This window comes from Typopeltis vanoorti, chromosome 1 (genome assembly GCF_054136105.1).
Source record: "Typopeltis vanoorti isolate ZY-2024b chromosome 1, IOZ_Tvanoo_1.0, whole genome shotgun sequence".
Taxonomy (NCBI): domain Eukaryota; kingdom Metazoa; phylum Arthropoda; class Arachnida; order Uropygi; family Thelyphonidae; genus Typopeltis; species Typopeltis vanoorti.
In genome coordinates, this window is record NC_143549.1 from 9,167,924 (window position 1) to 9,186,327 (window position 18,404).

Below are 18,404 nucleotides of genomic sequence, written 5' to 3' on the forward strand. Positions count from 1 at the left end.
CAAATAAGCCCTCGCCGACTTATAAATATCGTCTGGTTTGCAAAATGTCGTGAATTTGCTTTTTTTTGTTTAATTTATTTGGTTCCGCTGTTTACTGTTAGATGAATTAATTTCTCGCGTGCCAAAAAGAACTATTCTGTACACAAAATATTATTCACTTTTTTTTTTTTTTTGAAAGATTCGAATCTGGTGGATTTCAGGTCTTGCTTTGATCCCCTTATAAAGAAAAACGAGCGTGTAGTTATCAAGTGGGATACCCTCTCCTACAGCCTTAGTTCTTTAAGAGGAGGACATCGCTTTATTTTATTTTTTCTTTTGATTTTCGAGTACGTCTTTATTGCTTTCTTCATCGTGTAGATTAAAAATATGGAGAACTTCCTTTTTATTGTCGTGTATATCGGATTTTGATGCAACATTTGATGCAACACAGAGCGAAGGTTAAATGTAAAATGACAGACATTTGTTGCTATGGCAGCGCTGCATTCGCTAAATATTCTGATTATAAAACGTTGATTCTACATTTTATTATCATGCATTGTTTAATTTACTTTCAAATATTATGAGATCACGCTCTGAGAGGTCCGTGGTCACTTGTGATTATTAAACATCTCTATTGTGTGTGTGTGCGCGAGTGCGAGGGCCCATGCGTGAATGACGAGAGACTGTTCGTTTATTCCATAAACACGGTCTGAGCATCTCAACAGATACGGTTTGCACTGCTAATATTCTTTGCTTTTATGTCATTCTTATACGGCGAGAAGGCTAACCCCCCAAGAAACACACACAAAATTGATCATCATCAAGTTCCTCATACGCACCCTCAAGGGATGCTCAGGCTACCAGTACCATCTTCCTATTGACAATTTTATCTGCCACTTGTCAGCACTCCAATATTGTCTTCGGTCTTCTTACTTAATCTTCCTCTGGATCTTTTCCCTATCTTGATCTTGGGCATCAAATTCCTACTTCGCTAACCTTCCCTCTCCCAATCCGTTTAAGTGACTACACCACCTTATATTAGCTTCGTTCACGCATTCTTCAATGCTTACGATGTCATTAACAGACATCATACTCTAGTCTCCAAGCCAGAGTATCAGTTAGCGTTCTGCAGCTGCCTCTAATTCAAAACAACTCAGCCCTTATTCTTAAGGTTGGTCACTCGTTTCTAGGTGAACGTGCCACCATACACAACATGATTAAAAAAAGACGCTGTTAAGGCTACACTTGACGGTATCAAAGTAACTTTGCTACCGAATAACTACTACTGCTGCTGTTATAATTTAATATGCGCTCATAATAAACTTAGTGTTGTAGTTTTATTATTGGATGTGTGAGTTTTATAGTGGCTTTTATTATACTGAACTTGTAACAATGTACGAAACGCACGAACATATCCCACATTATTATTACATTTTTTTTTCCAAATTAAAAAATCATGTTTATTTGTAAGCTTCCTATGATAGTATAAAATGTTGAATAATCACGTGTGTAACCTAAGAGCAACAGCTCATCCAGGTTACGATGTGCATAAACTTACAAAGATGTGTGTGAGGCATTTTCATTATATACGCATATGTGCATTCGTATAATATACATATTACATATTATTATTATAATATAATCACGTAATAAACTCGCAAATAAAATAAAATTTCATCGTACAGAGAAAGTTGCATAACAATTAATTAGGAACAAAATAGAACACAGCAGTTAAACAGCATTTAAATTTTACGTTTTACTCATGAGACTGGATCTTTGAATACAAATATGCTGAAAACCAATCATTTATACGATTATTTTGACCAGAGATTCCTCATTTCTGTGGGAAAATAAATACTCCTTGATTAGAGTTTTGTCATTTGTTTGGGTTAGTTTCATTTCTTATTATTAAAGGTGGTGTGTTGAATACTTTTGGCGCTAAGTATTGCTTCTTTATTTGCTTTTGGAACTAAATATTTTAGGCCCTTATGTCTACTAAGTAAAGTATCTTGTTTGATATTTACGTATTCGTTGTCGTTTTTTATGAATAATAGTACCCTATAGAAGTATAAATATCTAAGGGGTAGTATGTTTAGTAGGGTGTATTTATTACACATTGCAGTATCCTTGTATTTGTTTCTAGTTGAGATTTTAATTACTTTATTCTGAGTCGAGACCAAAGGTTTCAGAGTAGTGCGATCGATTCCTCCCCCACTTAATATACCAGATTGTAGTGCGCTTTGAATCCAGGCAGAATATAATATTTTTAGCATATTTAAATTTAAGAATCTGTTTAGGTAGCAAAGTCTGTTTAACATAATCCTTACTTTATTCGGTAATATGCGGTTTCCAGCTTAAATTAACATCAAATTTTAATCCCAAGTAAGTTATTACACTGACTTTTTCTATGTTGTCGTAGTTGCAATTTGAATTTGTCCTGCAATTCCAATCGTACAAAATTAATTGTGCAGCGAAGTTCATTTTGCCAGTTGTATTTCGCAAGTTAAAATTTCCATATTTAGTCTTTGAGACCTTCAGACTGAGTTTGTTTGACTGGAACCAGTTTGTTACTTTCAAAAGATCAGCATTCGCGATGGTTTTCATTTGTTTTCCTCTTTCTACAAGCATAGCTAAATTTAATATTTTTCTTATTCCGAAATCTTCTGAAGCATGATTTCTGCTGACACACTTTTTTAAATTTGTTTTAAGAAAACTGCATATTGTTAAGACGAACCTTACGAACGCATTCAGTAATACACTGCGTTTACAAAATAACAAGTTTAGTACGTCGCCTCGCCGCTAATCGATAATGGCGCTAAGATCGATCTTCCATACTACGACCGGCAGATTTCTACCTACCCGATAATCGTGCGTCGTAACTATACATTAATAACTCCCACGGAAGTTTCTTTCCGTCTACCTTTTATTTTATTTATGCTGTCCGGTTAATGCAGTATTTATGACTTACAAGAGTGGGCGAAATCGGATTTGTAATGTACGGCGAGTATGAAATATCGCTATGCTCTGAAAGCATGAAAAAAAAAAAAATTAAAAAAAAACAACTAAATCACCTTTCTTGGTCGTCACGAGACTTCAGGAAGGAAACTTTATTAAGGCAATTAGTCCTGGTTGAGTCCTCGTGAAATCAAAGCTTTTGCTGGAAACTAAAAATCTTCGTCAGGCAATTTTGCAGGGCTTTAGTTCACATTAGGACGACAATAAAACTGGAGTTATTCTAATAAAAGTTGGATTTAAGAAAGATTGTACCGCTTTCCATTCTTTGATTTTTTTACTAACGTGAACAGCGGCCTCTGGAGGGAGAAAAGCGCAGAGAAAAATGTATTTCCAACATATGCGCATTTTTCACATACACGCGCACCGTTGCTCAGTGAAATAGGAAGCGGTAGTTTCGTGCTGCGTCTCTTCTCCCGAAGAAGTCAATCCCTATCGCATTAACAGGCGAGTGAGGAATCTCGTAGATTTCGGTAGTTTCATGCCTCTCGTGGCTGTAACCTAATCCGCTGCGTTTGCCAACAAAACGGATCTGAATTCATCTCCTGTAAGTCGTAGAGGTATTTGCATCTCGCGTGCACGTTTTGAAATATGAAATTGAGAAGTTTAAGGAATTAAAGCTGAGACTTACTCGTAACCGAATTTCGGTACAATCACACGATGATTGGAATTCGTTTGGAATGGAGGCAAGCAGTTTTCCTCCCTCCCCCCATTAATACTGTCTTTGTTGCCCAGTTGAACACCCCGAGAACAGTTTAAAGGAGCGCCTCAGACGGGGATTTAGAAAATCAGTTCAACGACCCTTCTGTTTTCGGGAAAAAATTACCCAAAAGTCTTTTTTTTTTTTAATTACTTCATAAGAAAAAAAATGTACGCATGAAAGAGAACTGAGCCTCCGTAGCTCCGTCGGTGTAGAACGAAGCCTTTTGGTCGGAAAGACGCGGGTTCGACTTCCGTCCGTGACGTGAGGAACCTTTATCTGGTCTCTTTCGACGAAAGGTGAGTTAGCCGGTCTCGTACGAAGGAAGAGAGTTTTTTAGGACTCAACCCGCCCTAAGGGAAGGAATGGAAGAGGAAATAGAACTTTTGTCGCTTATTGGATCACGTGATTGTGTTGTGTGCGGGAGGGGAAAAAACAGAAATACAAAAAACTTCCTCGAAGTTTTCAATGATTCTGCAAGTTGCTTGGAGACGCTGAGGACCGTAAACGGAAACAACAAGAATGTCCCGCTTTTCTCAAGAAATAAATGACATAACGAATTATGAAGAATGTAAATCCCTCCCCAGGACTGAATTTCAAATTTAAACTTCGCTACAATCAATCATCTGCAGGTTGAGAAATTCGTTCAGTCAAAAATCCAAAGAATTTCAATGCGGGGAAGAAAAAAAAAAGTTCTCAGCGCAGTCTTAAAGAACTGAACGTGGCGAATCATTTTGTAAATTAGATTTAAGATTATCCCGTTGACAACAGCCCCCCACTAGCTGTTTACTACTGTGTCAAATCGAGGGAAATCCGCAGAGGAGCTTCGCATGTAAACGGTTTTGTTAATTTCTTTATGACGTCATCGTGAGAAACGCACGATGTTTATTTTGGATTTCCATGACAGCTGCTAAGAAGATTAGCGCTCCGGTAATCCCAGAGTCTCTCTCGCTGTTAATCCGCTACGACCCCACTTCGGCGTGTATATGAAAGGGTGTTCGTTTCGGATTTGCGCCATCGTTCTGTGAGATTTACGGGTGCAGTTCATTGCGGAAAAGAAGCCGACGACCACCGGCGGAGCTGCGACGTTACTGCGCTTGACACGCTTGATGATCGAACGCCTTCGCCGACGACTCTACTCGACTGGGCATCCCCCTCGATGTGCGGAAGCCCTCGATAGAAGGGGTGGCTACGAAGCAGGTCGTAAATTAATTCGCCGGCTTACCGGTCTCGTCAGAAAGGCGGGCGCGCCTCGCTAACAAAACGATCTTTGATAATTAAACAATTGCACACGAAAGCTCGTGCCGAAAATGTTAGCGAGTTACACCCCCTCTATCTGGGACGAGGTGTGATTGTCTCTCTGGAGAGTGGGTGGAGGCCGTTGAATCGGAGAAGGTCGCCACTCGAGAGTCAAACGCACCACCGAGATAAGCGTCGTCTGCCCCATGCAATGAACGCTACCCGAGGGAGAATATTCCCCCCCCCCTCCTCCTCCAAGGAAACAGCATTCATTCACTTTTAAGGTTTTCCCTCCCTCTGAGTGAGTGCGCTGTTGAATCTCCATCTTTTCTTAAGCTGCAAGACGGTCAGTTCGAACTAAACCCTCGAAATGGCTCCATCGCATTCTGAGCCCCAATAACAGCAGACAGAGGCCGAGAGTTGCGCCATCTTAAGGATGTCAAGTAAGAGCAAGTTAATCGGTCTCGTATGGGGATGGTGGCAGGTTTTTCCCTGCCACGGGAAACTTAAGTTTTTCATCTCACAAACACACAAAATTTGCCGGAACACACGCTCTGTTCTGTCTGTTATTTGTGAGTGTATGCGTGCGTGCTTGTGTGTGTGTCAAGTTTCCAGGAGGAAATTCACCTCTCCTTTTCAGATGGTTAAGCTCATCCTAATTTGAACCCCCCCCCCCGCCTAAATGCGACACTTTAATAAATTGTAACGGATTTCAAAAAGTGATGCAGAAATTTTTCCGATGCGCTATACTAATGTCACAGGGAAAGATTTTTGTGTGATTGGGGGGGGGGGGGGTGAAACATAAAACATGAATACTTCAACAGAACAGTTAATGGGACTTCTAGAACAACTGCTTTAAAAATCAACAAACAAGTTAGAATTCTAACTGAATCAGTTGAACACCGCACTTAAGATCACTTAAAGAGAGGGGGCACTCAGCTTAAAGATCATCTCGGAATAATGAATGCGAGATTATCTTCGGCGCGTAACGGCGGTTATTTCAAATAACGAACTCTTAATATTGCGGTGGAGGGGGGGGGGGGGCGGGAAGAACAAGAATCCATGAAATAAGCAACATCGAAGTCTTTTCAGAAGGGGCGCATCATCTGACGGCGCGGAATCGCGCTGTTGTCATCCTGTTAAGCGAACTTGTTTGTGTCGGAAAACGCCCCTTCCCGCGATTCGGTTGTTCTCGAGCAGCCCCTCGTTTCTTAAAGCCACTTCATATTCGATTCCGAAATGGTTCTTCAAACATGACGGATGACGGTCGCTAATGCGACAGCTTTAAAACCCGCTTCTTCGCTCGAACCCTCGCCCTGCCGGCGCGCAACAAACTAGAAACGCGATTGCAGATAAAATTCCCTCGCGCTATCAGCGCTCGCTCGCTCGCCTGACACTGCACTTATTACCGCCATATTGAAATTGACATGCAGTGCCTCGCCGAGTGCTCCTCGCCGTGTTCCTCCGGGTGCGAATGATTCATCGGACTGCGGATGAAATGCGGAGCCGTGAAAGTGGCGACACTTTTTTTTTTTTTTTTTTGCTCCTTGGACGTTATAAATCACCACGCGAAGCAAATAAACTCCTAATCAGCGACAGCGCCACCTGCACAAGTGGATTCTTCAGTTCGACGTCTTTAAAGGTCTTTTTCGATGTAGGTTAAAAGCCATTTGTATAGCGAGCGCACGCACGCACACACACACGCTTAAAATATTAATTTATTTTTTCGCACAACGGGTATTTTTATCTCAGAATTTATTAATTTTTTTATTAGAGGAAATTGTTTATCGTATACTTTATTAAAAAGCTTAACCTGGAATCGTGTAAACCCAACCGCAGCGGTTTAGCAGTCGTCTGCTGGCGAGCAGTTCCATCGCTCGCTAACAGGCGAGTCCCGGAGTGGATTCAGAAAGAGGCGAATGAGGTGTGGACTTCATTTTTCGCTCGTAACATTTAGAAGCAGAATTAATGATCGAACTTCCGTATGCTTAGTTAAAATGAACATTTATAATCCTTCTTCGCCGAGGTAAACCCATTGTTCAGACGACGTTGCTTGGATTACGGTTGGTTTTCCCCTTCCAGCAAACAAAATACGTGTGTTACATCTGGCAATGAAAATCATCTCGCATAAGTTAAGTTAATTCATAGTTTCACGACAACCCCGTCAAGTGTTTAAATATATAATAACTCTCTCTCTCTCTCTCTCGACCCGTTTCTGTTTATCCACGCCGAGCCTCGTAATTTGCTTCAAAACAACGGACCGTCACGGTCTACTTCATTTATGAACCCACAAACTGTCCTGATGCACGAGGCACTAATGTGTTACTGTACGTCGCAAAACCCACGGGGCATATGGAAATGCAAAGAAAAGAAAGATAAATAAAGATTTGATGTAAATTGTGTCTTGGAGGCATTAAAAATAAACGCCGGCCGAGCGGAAGTCATTTCGGCCATTGTTTCGGCTTAATGGGTTAGCCAACGGAAACTTAGCAGAAACAAGGGCGTCACTACTCGGATACCTTAACAAATTACAGGCGAACTGCATTTCGGGAATGTGCAGCTTCAATACGCCCTGTTAACATACATATCAGCTTGGCAAGCGAAAAGCAAACATAAGAGAAAGCCGTCGTTACCGGAGATTTATCTTCATCTTCCCCTTTAACTTGTTAAGCTGTAGCGACGAGTGTATTCATGCGTCGCAAAATTGTGGTCGGTGACGTAGGAAAACATCGCACGAGGAGTAAGCACCCTAAATCATGAAAATTACGCGAGGATCCCTCTATCTACACACATTTCGAATTTCGCGAACGACTCAAGGGTTCAACTTCTCCATTTAAACTATCGTATTGAAGGTGAACACCCCCGTCTAGATTCTTTTTAACAGACAAATTCATTGGGATACGCATCCCAAAACAATGCGTGGCTTAGCTGATAGCACATCCTCTCCGTCCCCTCCAACGAACTAAGGGTGTGAGTGTCGATGTTTGTGAATGTCTCAAAATGGTGGATGAATTTCATTGTCCGGAGCGTAAGACCACCACCACAGTGCTTACGGGAGGTCTGAAAGGGTTTGGTGCACTAAATAGGGCTTTCGGATTACAGAAGTCTTTTCTCGGCCGTTTTTCAATTTCGCTTCATTTCGTATTTATTATCTGAGTATGGAACGAATGTCTGGATAACTAACTGTCAGAATTTAGGAAAAGACAACGTATACTAGAATATTAATTTAAAAATTTAATTAATTCTTCCTATATTTCGGTAATGTTACATTGCCATCTTCAGGGATCACAAAACAATAATATGTGCATGCAGGCACTAACGCTAAGCAAATATAGCTGAAGAAAACAACTGAAGTCGATCCTAGAGTCCTCAAGAACTGTAGGACCGACTTCAGTTGTTTTCTTCAGTCCTAGAGTCGGTCATCTCAAGCTGTCCAAGATGATAGTTCATAGCCCTCAATCAATTACGGTTAAGTTCACAGCTGCAGATGGTTTAAAGATTTCAGGGAAGAGAACTACGCTATCTCATGATCCTAAATTCTAATTGGTGTACTGTCCGAAATAGCGCGAGTTCTCTGGTCGTTTTTTCTGAGTTGCGGAGTTAAAATCCGAGTTTCAGGATCGGTTCAGGAGGGAAAAGTTCCTGCCTTCAACAATCCGTCGAAAAATGGCTTAGAAAGACTTCCCGCATCGAAAGCATAACCCCCTTTCTCCTTGGAACTGTCATAAGAGTACAGGGATGCCTTCAGTACAATCGTTTAAGGGTTGATCCTCCTCCTCCTCCTATTGACATCTAAATTAGCCTTTCGGCTTTTATTTTATTTATTTATTTTTTATTTACTTTATTTGCTTGTGAAAATTTGCAGTACATTGAGTCATTGCAAGCTTTGTACTCAGGGACATTCCCTTTCCGTCCAATGTTTAGGGGATTTCTCGTTGTGACTGACCATCATTGCTTCCTACTACACTGCTCTATCTCAATTACTTTGAAGTAAAAAGAATTGATGTCGAGCATTCTGTGGAAGGACACTATTTATTAAGTTCTCTCCACATTTTTCCCCAAATTAATAATAAAAAATAAAGAAAGAAACGACTGTATTTCTTCTATAAAAACTACCCTTTCTTTCACACACGGAAACGAGTGTTTCCGCATGGAGATATTGCTAGAGAGGAAGCAAATATTTCTGTGGTTATTTCTATTACGATAACCTGCCGTGACGGATCATCACGGCTGTCCTCGTTCGCGTAGCGACCGGAACCGCAGGAGTCGAGTCACATCACACGAAACGTACAACACGCACACCTTTTGCAAGAGTCGGGGAACTTGAAAAAACCGCGGAGCGACGGTAAATCCTTTGAAGTCAGACGAGAGAGCAGAGTCACAAAACGGGTCTGCAGGAAGGGGGGTAGGGGGGGTGAAGGAGACGGTGACTCTTCCGCTATCGCCTCTTCCCCTGCTTGTAAAATAAAATTCTCAGTAATCCAGTAACTAAATACGCTCAGTGGCCAAAATATTAGGGACACATCCCCCCCCCCACCCTGCTTGCCAGCAATGCCCCAATAATACAGACTGATGACAGGTGAAATAAGACGGCAGAAGATGGCCACAATGCAGGATGTACGAAGGTCGCCCTGAACTAAGCACAATAGTAGGAGTTGGACGGATCAGTAAGAGTATCTCGGTACCCATTGGCCTACTAGAATGACTTCGTGCAACTACGTCTAAGCTGTATCATCGAGAATGCACTGTCGACGGAAGCACCTGATCGATGAGAAGAGGCAGGCGGAAGATCGCGAAGCCCAAAGATGGTCGCAATGAGTGTGCGAAATAACCAGTGACTTGGCAAATATATTCTTTGCAGATCCCATAAAAGAAAGATCGTAAACTTGTATTACTTCAAGTTTGTACTTGGAGATACTAATCCTGAGATAATCCAAGATCTCTGGTTCAGTAAGAATTGAACCGAAAAGTATTTCAAGCAACTTCATTCCACTAACAAAGACTATATATATATATATATATATATACTTCTAAACTTCGATAGGATAAGAAAAAGCATGAGAACAAGAATAGACAGGAATATACTGAACATGGACATCGAAATATTAATAACAACAAGGCAAGTCAATCTAAGAAAAAAGAGGTAATATGGTATGGGGACTCAATTTTAAAATTTGCCCTTGCCGAGGGAGTCACCACTTCTAGTTTCCCGGGAGCGAAAATTAAAAATATCACAAACGTAATTGAAAACCAAAAAAGAAATGTAAGAGAAATGGTAGTCCTGGTAGGTGCTAATAATTTAAGTGGTAACAAACAAAGTATGAGAGAAGATATGAAAGGTCTGTTGGAAGAAGCGACAAAGAAATGTGAAGGAGTAAAATTTTAAGGATTACTACCTAGATATGATAGTACTGAGTTAAGAAGGAAGGCGTTGAAAGCAAATGATTTCACGCGCATGCTATGTAGAAGATATGGATGTGAGTTTTTAGACGTGTGCGGTGTCTTTGATGGCAGAAAAGATTTGTATAAGAAAGATTGCCTGCACTTGAATTCATTTGGCATCAGAAGCCTGTAGAAATTACTTCTTGGTATGAGACACAATGCAGAGAGTTAGGGAAACTAGACCATCAAGGGAGAAATGGGAAAAATGTGTGTAAAAGTTTTGCTATGGTATACAAACGTGATAAAGATATGAATACTTTTGAATCGGTTATGTATGTGGCAAAGGAGTGGAAAAATATGCTTTGGGTTCGGACCTTTTCGGACTGGGGAGGGAAAACAGAAAATTCTAGAACAAGAACAAATACATTGCATATCTAATTATAAGAATAGGCTAGGTCGTAATTCATTATGGCTATGCACAAATGCCAGGAGAATTAGAAACGAAGCGGTTCAGTTTGTTGCTTTATTGAATACGATGTGGCGTAAAATTGTTGGCATTATGAAACATGGCTATCAGAATCAGATATGGTAAGTGGGATCGAGTGTAACGGATATACTATTTTTAGGAATGACAGAAGAGATAGGAAAGGAGAAGGAAAGCTACTAATGATATCAGATGATTTAAGTCCACTTAGGGTAGAAATAAAAGAAAACAATGATGGTAACAATATCCCATGTAGCGATGAGTTTTGAGTCTATTTGGTGTGAGGTGGAGGTTAACAGAATAAAATATATGGTGGGGTGTTGCTACAGACCTGGCGGCTCAGTTATAGCGGACGAAGAAATGCATCGCCAATTTAGCGTTATGGGCACCAAGCGAATGTTCATTATGGATGACTTTAATTTTCCAAATATTGATTGGGTAGAAGAGAAATCTCATGATAAGAAAGAACAGGAATTTATTGAATTTTTGCCAGACAACTTTCTCAAGCAGCATGTGAAAGAAGGAACTCGAGTTCAAAGAGTGTCGGATATGCTCATAGTGTAACAAGGGATCTCTGGCAGGAATATGGCTATTTTACCACCAATTGGTGAGAGTGATCATGCTGTTCTTTCTTGGAAGTATCTACTTGTATTGAAGCTCCGATTAAAACGGGCTACATGCTGAATTACAAAGCTGGAAATTATGATCAACTTAGAAGAATACTATCTTCGGTCCCATGGTATCAGTTACTGAATGGAAAAAATGTCAGCAATGCATGGGAATCTTTGAAAAAGTGATTGAATGAGGCGTATCTCAATGTATCCCTAGTGTTCGAAGAATAAATAGGTGGAAGCGACATGGATATGCAGCCTTGATAAGCAAGAGATCCATCCACGAGAACAAGGTGATGTGGAAAGAATATCGTATGAATAAGAGTGAGAGTAGTTATGAAATATATAAAGCTCAGGTCAGAAAAGTAACGAGTATTGTGAGAAAAGCTAAATCGGGTATGAAAAGAAATTGGCCATGCAAGCTAAAGGCAGTCCAAAAGAATTTTATCGTTATGCCGCAAGCAAAAGAAAGAATGAATGTTGAAGAATAACTTTATTGAATGTAGATGATACACGAGTGTCGGAAACTATGGAGATTGTTCAGTTAATGAGTGTTCACTTTGCTAAGATATATCAACCAGGTGTATGTAAGATGGTGAATGGTGCTACTGCTACGTTGGATGAAGAGTTAGATGTTCATCAAAATGAGGTTGAAGAGCTCTTGCATAACTTGGATAAGAATTTGTCAATAGGGACAGATGGAATACCAGTCCGTTTGCTAAAGGAATGTTCAGCTGAATTCGTTACGCCTTTCACACATTTATATAACTTGAGTCTCAGCTCAGAAATGATATCACAGGAATGGAAGGAATGTATCATAGTTCCATTGCACAAGGGTGGTGCAAAAACTGATGTGTCTAACTACCTACCTATCAGAATCTCTGGTGTGGTAGTGAAGATTTTAGAGAAGTTGCTAATAACTCAAATGCAAAAATGGGTAGACAAGCATTCTCTACTCTGCAGGGAACAGCATGGGTTTACTAATGAAGGTTCATGTTTTAGCAATTTGCTCATATTTTATGATAATATCACGACCGAGTTGGATAAAGGGAATGTACATACTATGATAATGTTGGATTTTTTTTAAGGCATTTGAAATATATTTTATTTCAAATAATATATATTTTATTATGTAGTTTACGCAACAGCCACGCTATAGGCTGTTGCGTAAACTGGAGAATATGGGATTGGAATATAATCTACTGACTTGGATCAGGGAATGGTTGACAGAGAGATATCAAAAAGTGGTATACAGTGAGTGTGAATCTACCAGATTTAAAGTAACCAGTGGTGTTCTTCAGGGTTCAGTCCTTGGGCTATTATTGCTCAATCTATACATTAATGATATCAAGCAGGATCTATCATCAGATTTGCAATTGTTTGCTAATTATGGGAGGATAGGCAGGGCAATCAGGGATGCTACCAATATTCAGCAATTACAAAATGATTTGAATAGACTGCATATCTGGGCAAACGAAAATGGCTGTAGGTTTAAAGTTAGTAAGTGTAAAGTCATTCACTTTGACGTGATTAGAGATCCAGAGACATATTATATTAGCGGGATTATGCTACAAGAAACTGAAGAGGCAAAGGATCTTGGAGTATTATTGGATAAGAATTTAAAGTTCAAAAGTCACATAGCAAAAGTTGCAAATACAACTCAGAGGATAATTGCTATGTTGAAGCGAACCTTGACATGTAAGGATAAAGGAGTAATTTTGCCTCTTTATAAGGCTTTGATAAGACCACACCTGGATTACTGTGCATACATTTTCTGTCCCAGGTTCCCAGGGGATAAAGAATCTGTTGAAAGGGTGGAAAGAAGAGTTACAAAGACTATAATCCGGATTATGGGATTTAGATTATGAGGACAGATTGCGAGTGTGTGGATTACAGACTCTGGTTAACAGGAGAAAGAGGGGGGTGACATGATAGAGGTCTATAAACTTTTGAATGGGTGTTATAGCATTTCAACTGATGAAATTTTTCGTTATATGGAAGGAGGGGAGAGAACACGGGGGCATTCATGGAAGTTAAGGTTGTTCTCAGTCAAGAAAGGAGTAAGAGCTAGGTTTTTCTCCCAGAGAGCAGTGAGTAAGTGGAATAATTTGCTCTTAGGGGTAGTGAGTGCATCTAGTGTAAATGAAAAAGTGTGATCTTAGTAGTCTTATAAAGAGGCAAAATTATTTCCTTAATCCTTACATGTCAAGGTTCTCTTCAACATCGCAATTATCATCTGTGTTGTATTTGCGACGTTTGATATGTGGCCTTCGAACTTTCAATTCGTATCCACCAATACACCAAGATCGCTTGCCTCTTCAGTTTCTTGTAGCATAACCCAGCTAATATAATATTCCGCTGGAACACTAATCACGCCAAAGTGCATAACTTTTCACTTACTAACATTAAACTGATAGCCATTTTCGTTTGCCCAGATATTCAGTCTATTCAAATCATTTTGTAATTGCTGAATACCAGTAGCATCCCTGATTTCCCTGCATATCTTCGCATCATCAGCAAACAATTGCAAATCTGATGATAGATCCTGCTTGATGTCATTAATGTATAGATTGAACAATAATGGCCCAAGGACTGAACTCTGCGGTACACCACTGGTTACCTTAAATCTGGTAGATTAACAACCGCTGTATACCACTTTTTGATATCTGTCTGTGAACCATCCCCTGATCCAAGTCAATAGATTATATTCCAATCCCATATTCTCAAGTTTACGCAACAGCCTATCCCGTGGTATCCTATCAAATGCCTTAAAAAATCCAACATTATCATAGTGTGTACAATCCCTTTATCCAACTAGGTCGTGACATAGTTGGATTTTAGCAATTTGCTCATAAAATATGAGCAAATTGCTAAAACATGACCTTTCTTTAGTAAACCCATGCTGTTCTCTACAGAGTATAGAATGCTTGTCTTAGTTAGGCACATCAGTTTTTGCACCACCCTTGTGCAATGGAACTATCATACATTTCTTCCATTCCTGTGGTATCATTCCTTAGCTGAGACTCAAGTTATACAAATGTGTGAAAGGCGTAACCAATTCAGCTGAACATTTCTTTAGCAAACGGACTGATATTTCATCTTTCCCTATTGACAAATTCTTATCCAAGTTATGCAAGAGCTCTTCAACCTCATTTTCATGAACATCTAACCCTTCATCCAACGTAGCAGTAGCACCATGCTACATACACCTGGTATGTAGCATGGTGCTACTGCTACATACATCGTCTATCATCTGCATTCAATATAGTTATTCTTCAACATTTATTATTTTGCTTGCGGCATAACGATAAAATTCTTTTGGACTGCCTTTAGCTTGCATGGCCAATTTCTTTTCATACCCGATTTAGCTTTTCTCACAAAACTCGTTACTTTTCTAACCTGAGCTTTATATATTTCAAAACTACTCTCACTCTTATTCATACGATATTCTTTCCACGTCACCTTGTTCTCGTGGATGGATCTCTTGCTTATCAAGGCTGCATATCCATGTCACTCCCACCTATTTATTCTTCGAACACTAGGGATACATTGAGATACGCCTCATTCAAGCAGTTTTTCAAAGATTCCCATGCATTGCTGACATTTTTTCCATTCAGTAACTGATACCATGGGACCGAAGATAGTATTCTTCTAAGTTGATCATAATTTCCAGCTTTGTAATTCAGCATGTAGCCTGTTTTAATCGGAGCTTCAATACAAGCAGATACTTCCAAGAAAGAACAGCATGATCACTCTCACCAATTGGTGGTAAAATAGCCATATTCCTGCCAGAGATCCCTTGTTACACTATGAGCATATCCGACACTCTTTGAACTCGAGTTCCTTCTTTCACATGCTGCTTGAGAAAGTTGTCTGGCAACAATTCAATAAATTCCTGTTCTTTCTTATCACGAGATTTCTCTTCTACCCAATCAATATTTGGAAAATTAAAGTCATCCATAACGAACATTCGCTTGGTGCCCATAACGCTAAATTGGCGATGCATTTCTTCGTCCGCTATAACTGAGCCGCCAGGTCTGTAGCAACACCCCACCATATATTTTATTCTGTTAACCTCCACCTCACACCAAATAGACTCAAAACTCATCGCTACATGGGATATTGTTACCATCATTGTTTTCTTGTATTTCTACCCTAACTGGACTTAAATCATCTGATATCATTAGTAGCTTTCCTTCTCCCCTCCTATCTCTTCTGTCATTCCTAAAAATAGTATATCCGTTACACCCGATCCCTCTTACCATATCTGATTCTGAAAGCCATGTTTCATAATGCCAACAATTTTAGGCCACATCGTATTCAATAAAGCAACAAACTGAACCGCTTCGTTTCTAATTCTCCTGGCATTTGTGCATAGCCATAATGAATTACGACCTAGCCTATTCTTTTAATTAGATATGCAATGTATTTGTTCTTGTTCTAGAATTTTCTGTTTTCCCTCCCCAGTCATACTTAAAAGGTCCGAACCCAAAGCATACTTTTCCACTCCTTTGCCACATACATAACAGATTCAAAAGTATTCATATCTTTATCACGTTTGTATACCATAGCAAAACTTTTACACACATTTTTCCCATTCCTCCCTTGATGGTCTAGTTTCCCTGACTCTCTGCATTGTGTGTCATACCAAGAAGTAATTTCTCCAGGCTTCTGATGCCAAATGAATTCAAGTGCAGGCAATCTTTCTTATACAAATCTTTTCTGCCATCAAAGACACCGCACACGTCTAAAAACTCACATCCATATCTTCTACATAGCATGCGCGTGAAATCATTTGCTTTCAACGCCTCCTTAACTCAGTACTATCATATCTAGGTAGTAATCCTTAAAATTTTACTCCTTCACATTTCTTTGTCGCTTCTTCCAACAGACCTTTCGTATCTTCCCTCATACTTTGTTTGTTACCACTTAAATTATTAGCACCTACCAGGACTACCATTTCTCTTACATTTCTTTTTTGGTTTTCAATTACGTTTGTGATATTTTTAATTTTCGCTCCCGGGAAACTAGAAGTGGTGACTCCCTCGGCAAGGGCAAATTTTAAAATTGAGTCACCATACCATATTACCTCTTTTTTTCTTAGATTGACGTACCTTGTTGCTATTAATATTTTGATTTCCATGTTGAGTATTTTTCTGTCTGTTCTTGTTCTCATCCTTGTTCTCATGCTGTTGAAGTTTAGACAAACGTTTTTCCACCTTTTTCAATTTCCTAGTCGATTTCCTAATAATTTATTTTAACCGAGCTATTTCTAACATAGCGAATAGATGTGACGCACTGTTCGGGTATTGTTGCAGAATAGGCCATTTTCTGATAATTCAGTGAGAAATTTGTGTGTTAAGAGTCGGAGGAAGTTGTGCCACATTCTCCACTGTATATCAGCATCGGTTCAAGGTAGATGTGGTAAGGTATGTTGAAACGATGAAAGATTCTTAGGTGAAGCTGCTTGCATGCTATTCTTTGGATTAGAAAGGCATACATACTCCTTGTGATGTTGGATGAGTTGCGTGGCACCACCATCACCATATTACGTTTGCAAGAGATATAAGCGTTGGATATTCTGCCATTGGTTCTCGAAGGCCTTCTTGAGATGTGATTTTAGGACATGGCTATCTGAAGTGCAGACTTGAGAGCATCCATCTGTTCAGCCTGGTTTCTAAAGGATTGTTAAGTATTGTGGACAGCGCCGTGTGAGGTTTGAGGATAAAACGTAGAGAGAGATTCTAGTAATAAGGGCATGACAATGCAAAATGGGTTTTAGCTAATTGATTTCCGCCTCTTTATTCTAGAGATCAGAGGCTTCATGGCGCTGTCTATCCGAGTATCGTTCTTGACTAATTAAACGTATTGCCACTTAACCCACATATGATGGACACATTCAATAAGATTGCACTCATTCGTGTCACAGATCACGTAACGTTCATGAATGCTTATAATAAGGACACTCCTAACAGCAACGTTGCAGGAATTCGATGAATTAGGATTTGAGAGAAGTGTTTGAGAAACCTGGCGGATCTGGCTAAGCAATATGCTAATGCGATTGCGTATCATATAGTGACCGTTGAATGTTTTTACAGTAATCTCACTGTACTGATTTCAGCGTGGAACCACACAAGTACTTCGAGAGGTAATGATAAAGAATAAGTTCTGTAATGAGGCACATTTCAAAATCAAGATATCTTCATGAGATCTCCGTCATTTACAATCACTGGCAGTGTAAATTTCTAAGCAAATAAACAAACGAAAAATCACGATTTACAAAATTCTTCAGAAGAACAAACTGCTACATGAAATATCCGCACTCAAATGAAAAATATGATTAAGTTAGCATTTTCCAGCGTCGTGATAGACATTTCAAGACAGGAGATCGATATCAAAGCTGTACTGTCTTCAGCCATTAAATCTTCTTGAATACCGTAACCGCTGTTTATTCAGACTGATTATGAGTCTCTCTCTCTCTCTCTCTCTCTCTCTCTCTCTTCGGTTCTACATACAAAGGAATGAAGTAGTCATCTCAGTCGCCACGCGACTGTCTCTATTTCTAAAACATCAAAGATGACCTTCATAAGATTTCGGCCACGAGGACTGTGTTGACGAGCTCATTATTGAAACTCACCGGAGTATTCTGCCAAGCAATCTTGAACTATTCTTGTTCACAAATGGCTTAATCATAATAGCAGTAATCGAGAAAAATCCAAGAGTTATTGGACAAAGGGTTTTCACCACAGACGTCGCATAGTTAATTCTTCTGACTACACGATCATGCTATTGGTGTCACTTCCAAAAAAGAGCTAAGCGCTGATATCACTGGAGATGATATTTCCTGCTATAAGAATAGATAAGAGTTTTCAAAGAAGTCTGATAAGTGAGAATACCAATTGTGCAATTCTCGACGCATACACGGCTGTAAATATGACAAGATTCATCGGAGGTGAACCCTTATCCTGTGCGCAGCTGTTCATGAATGATATTATTT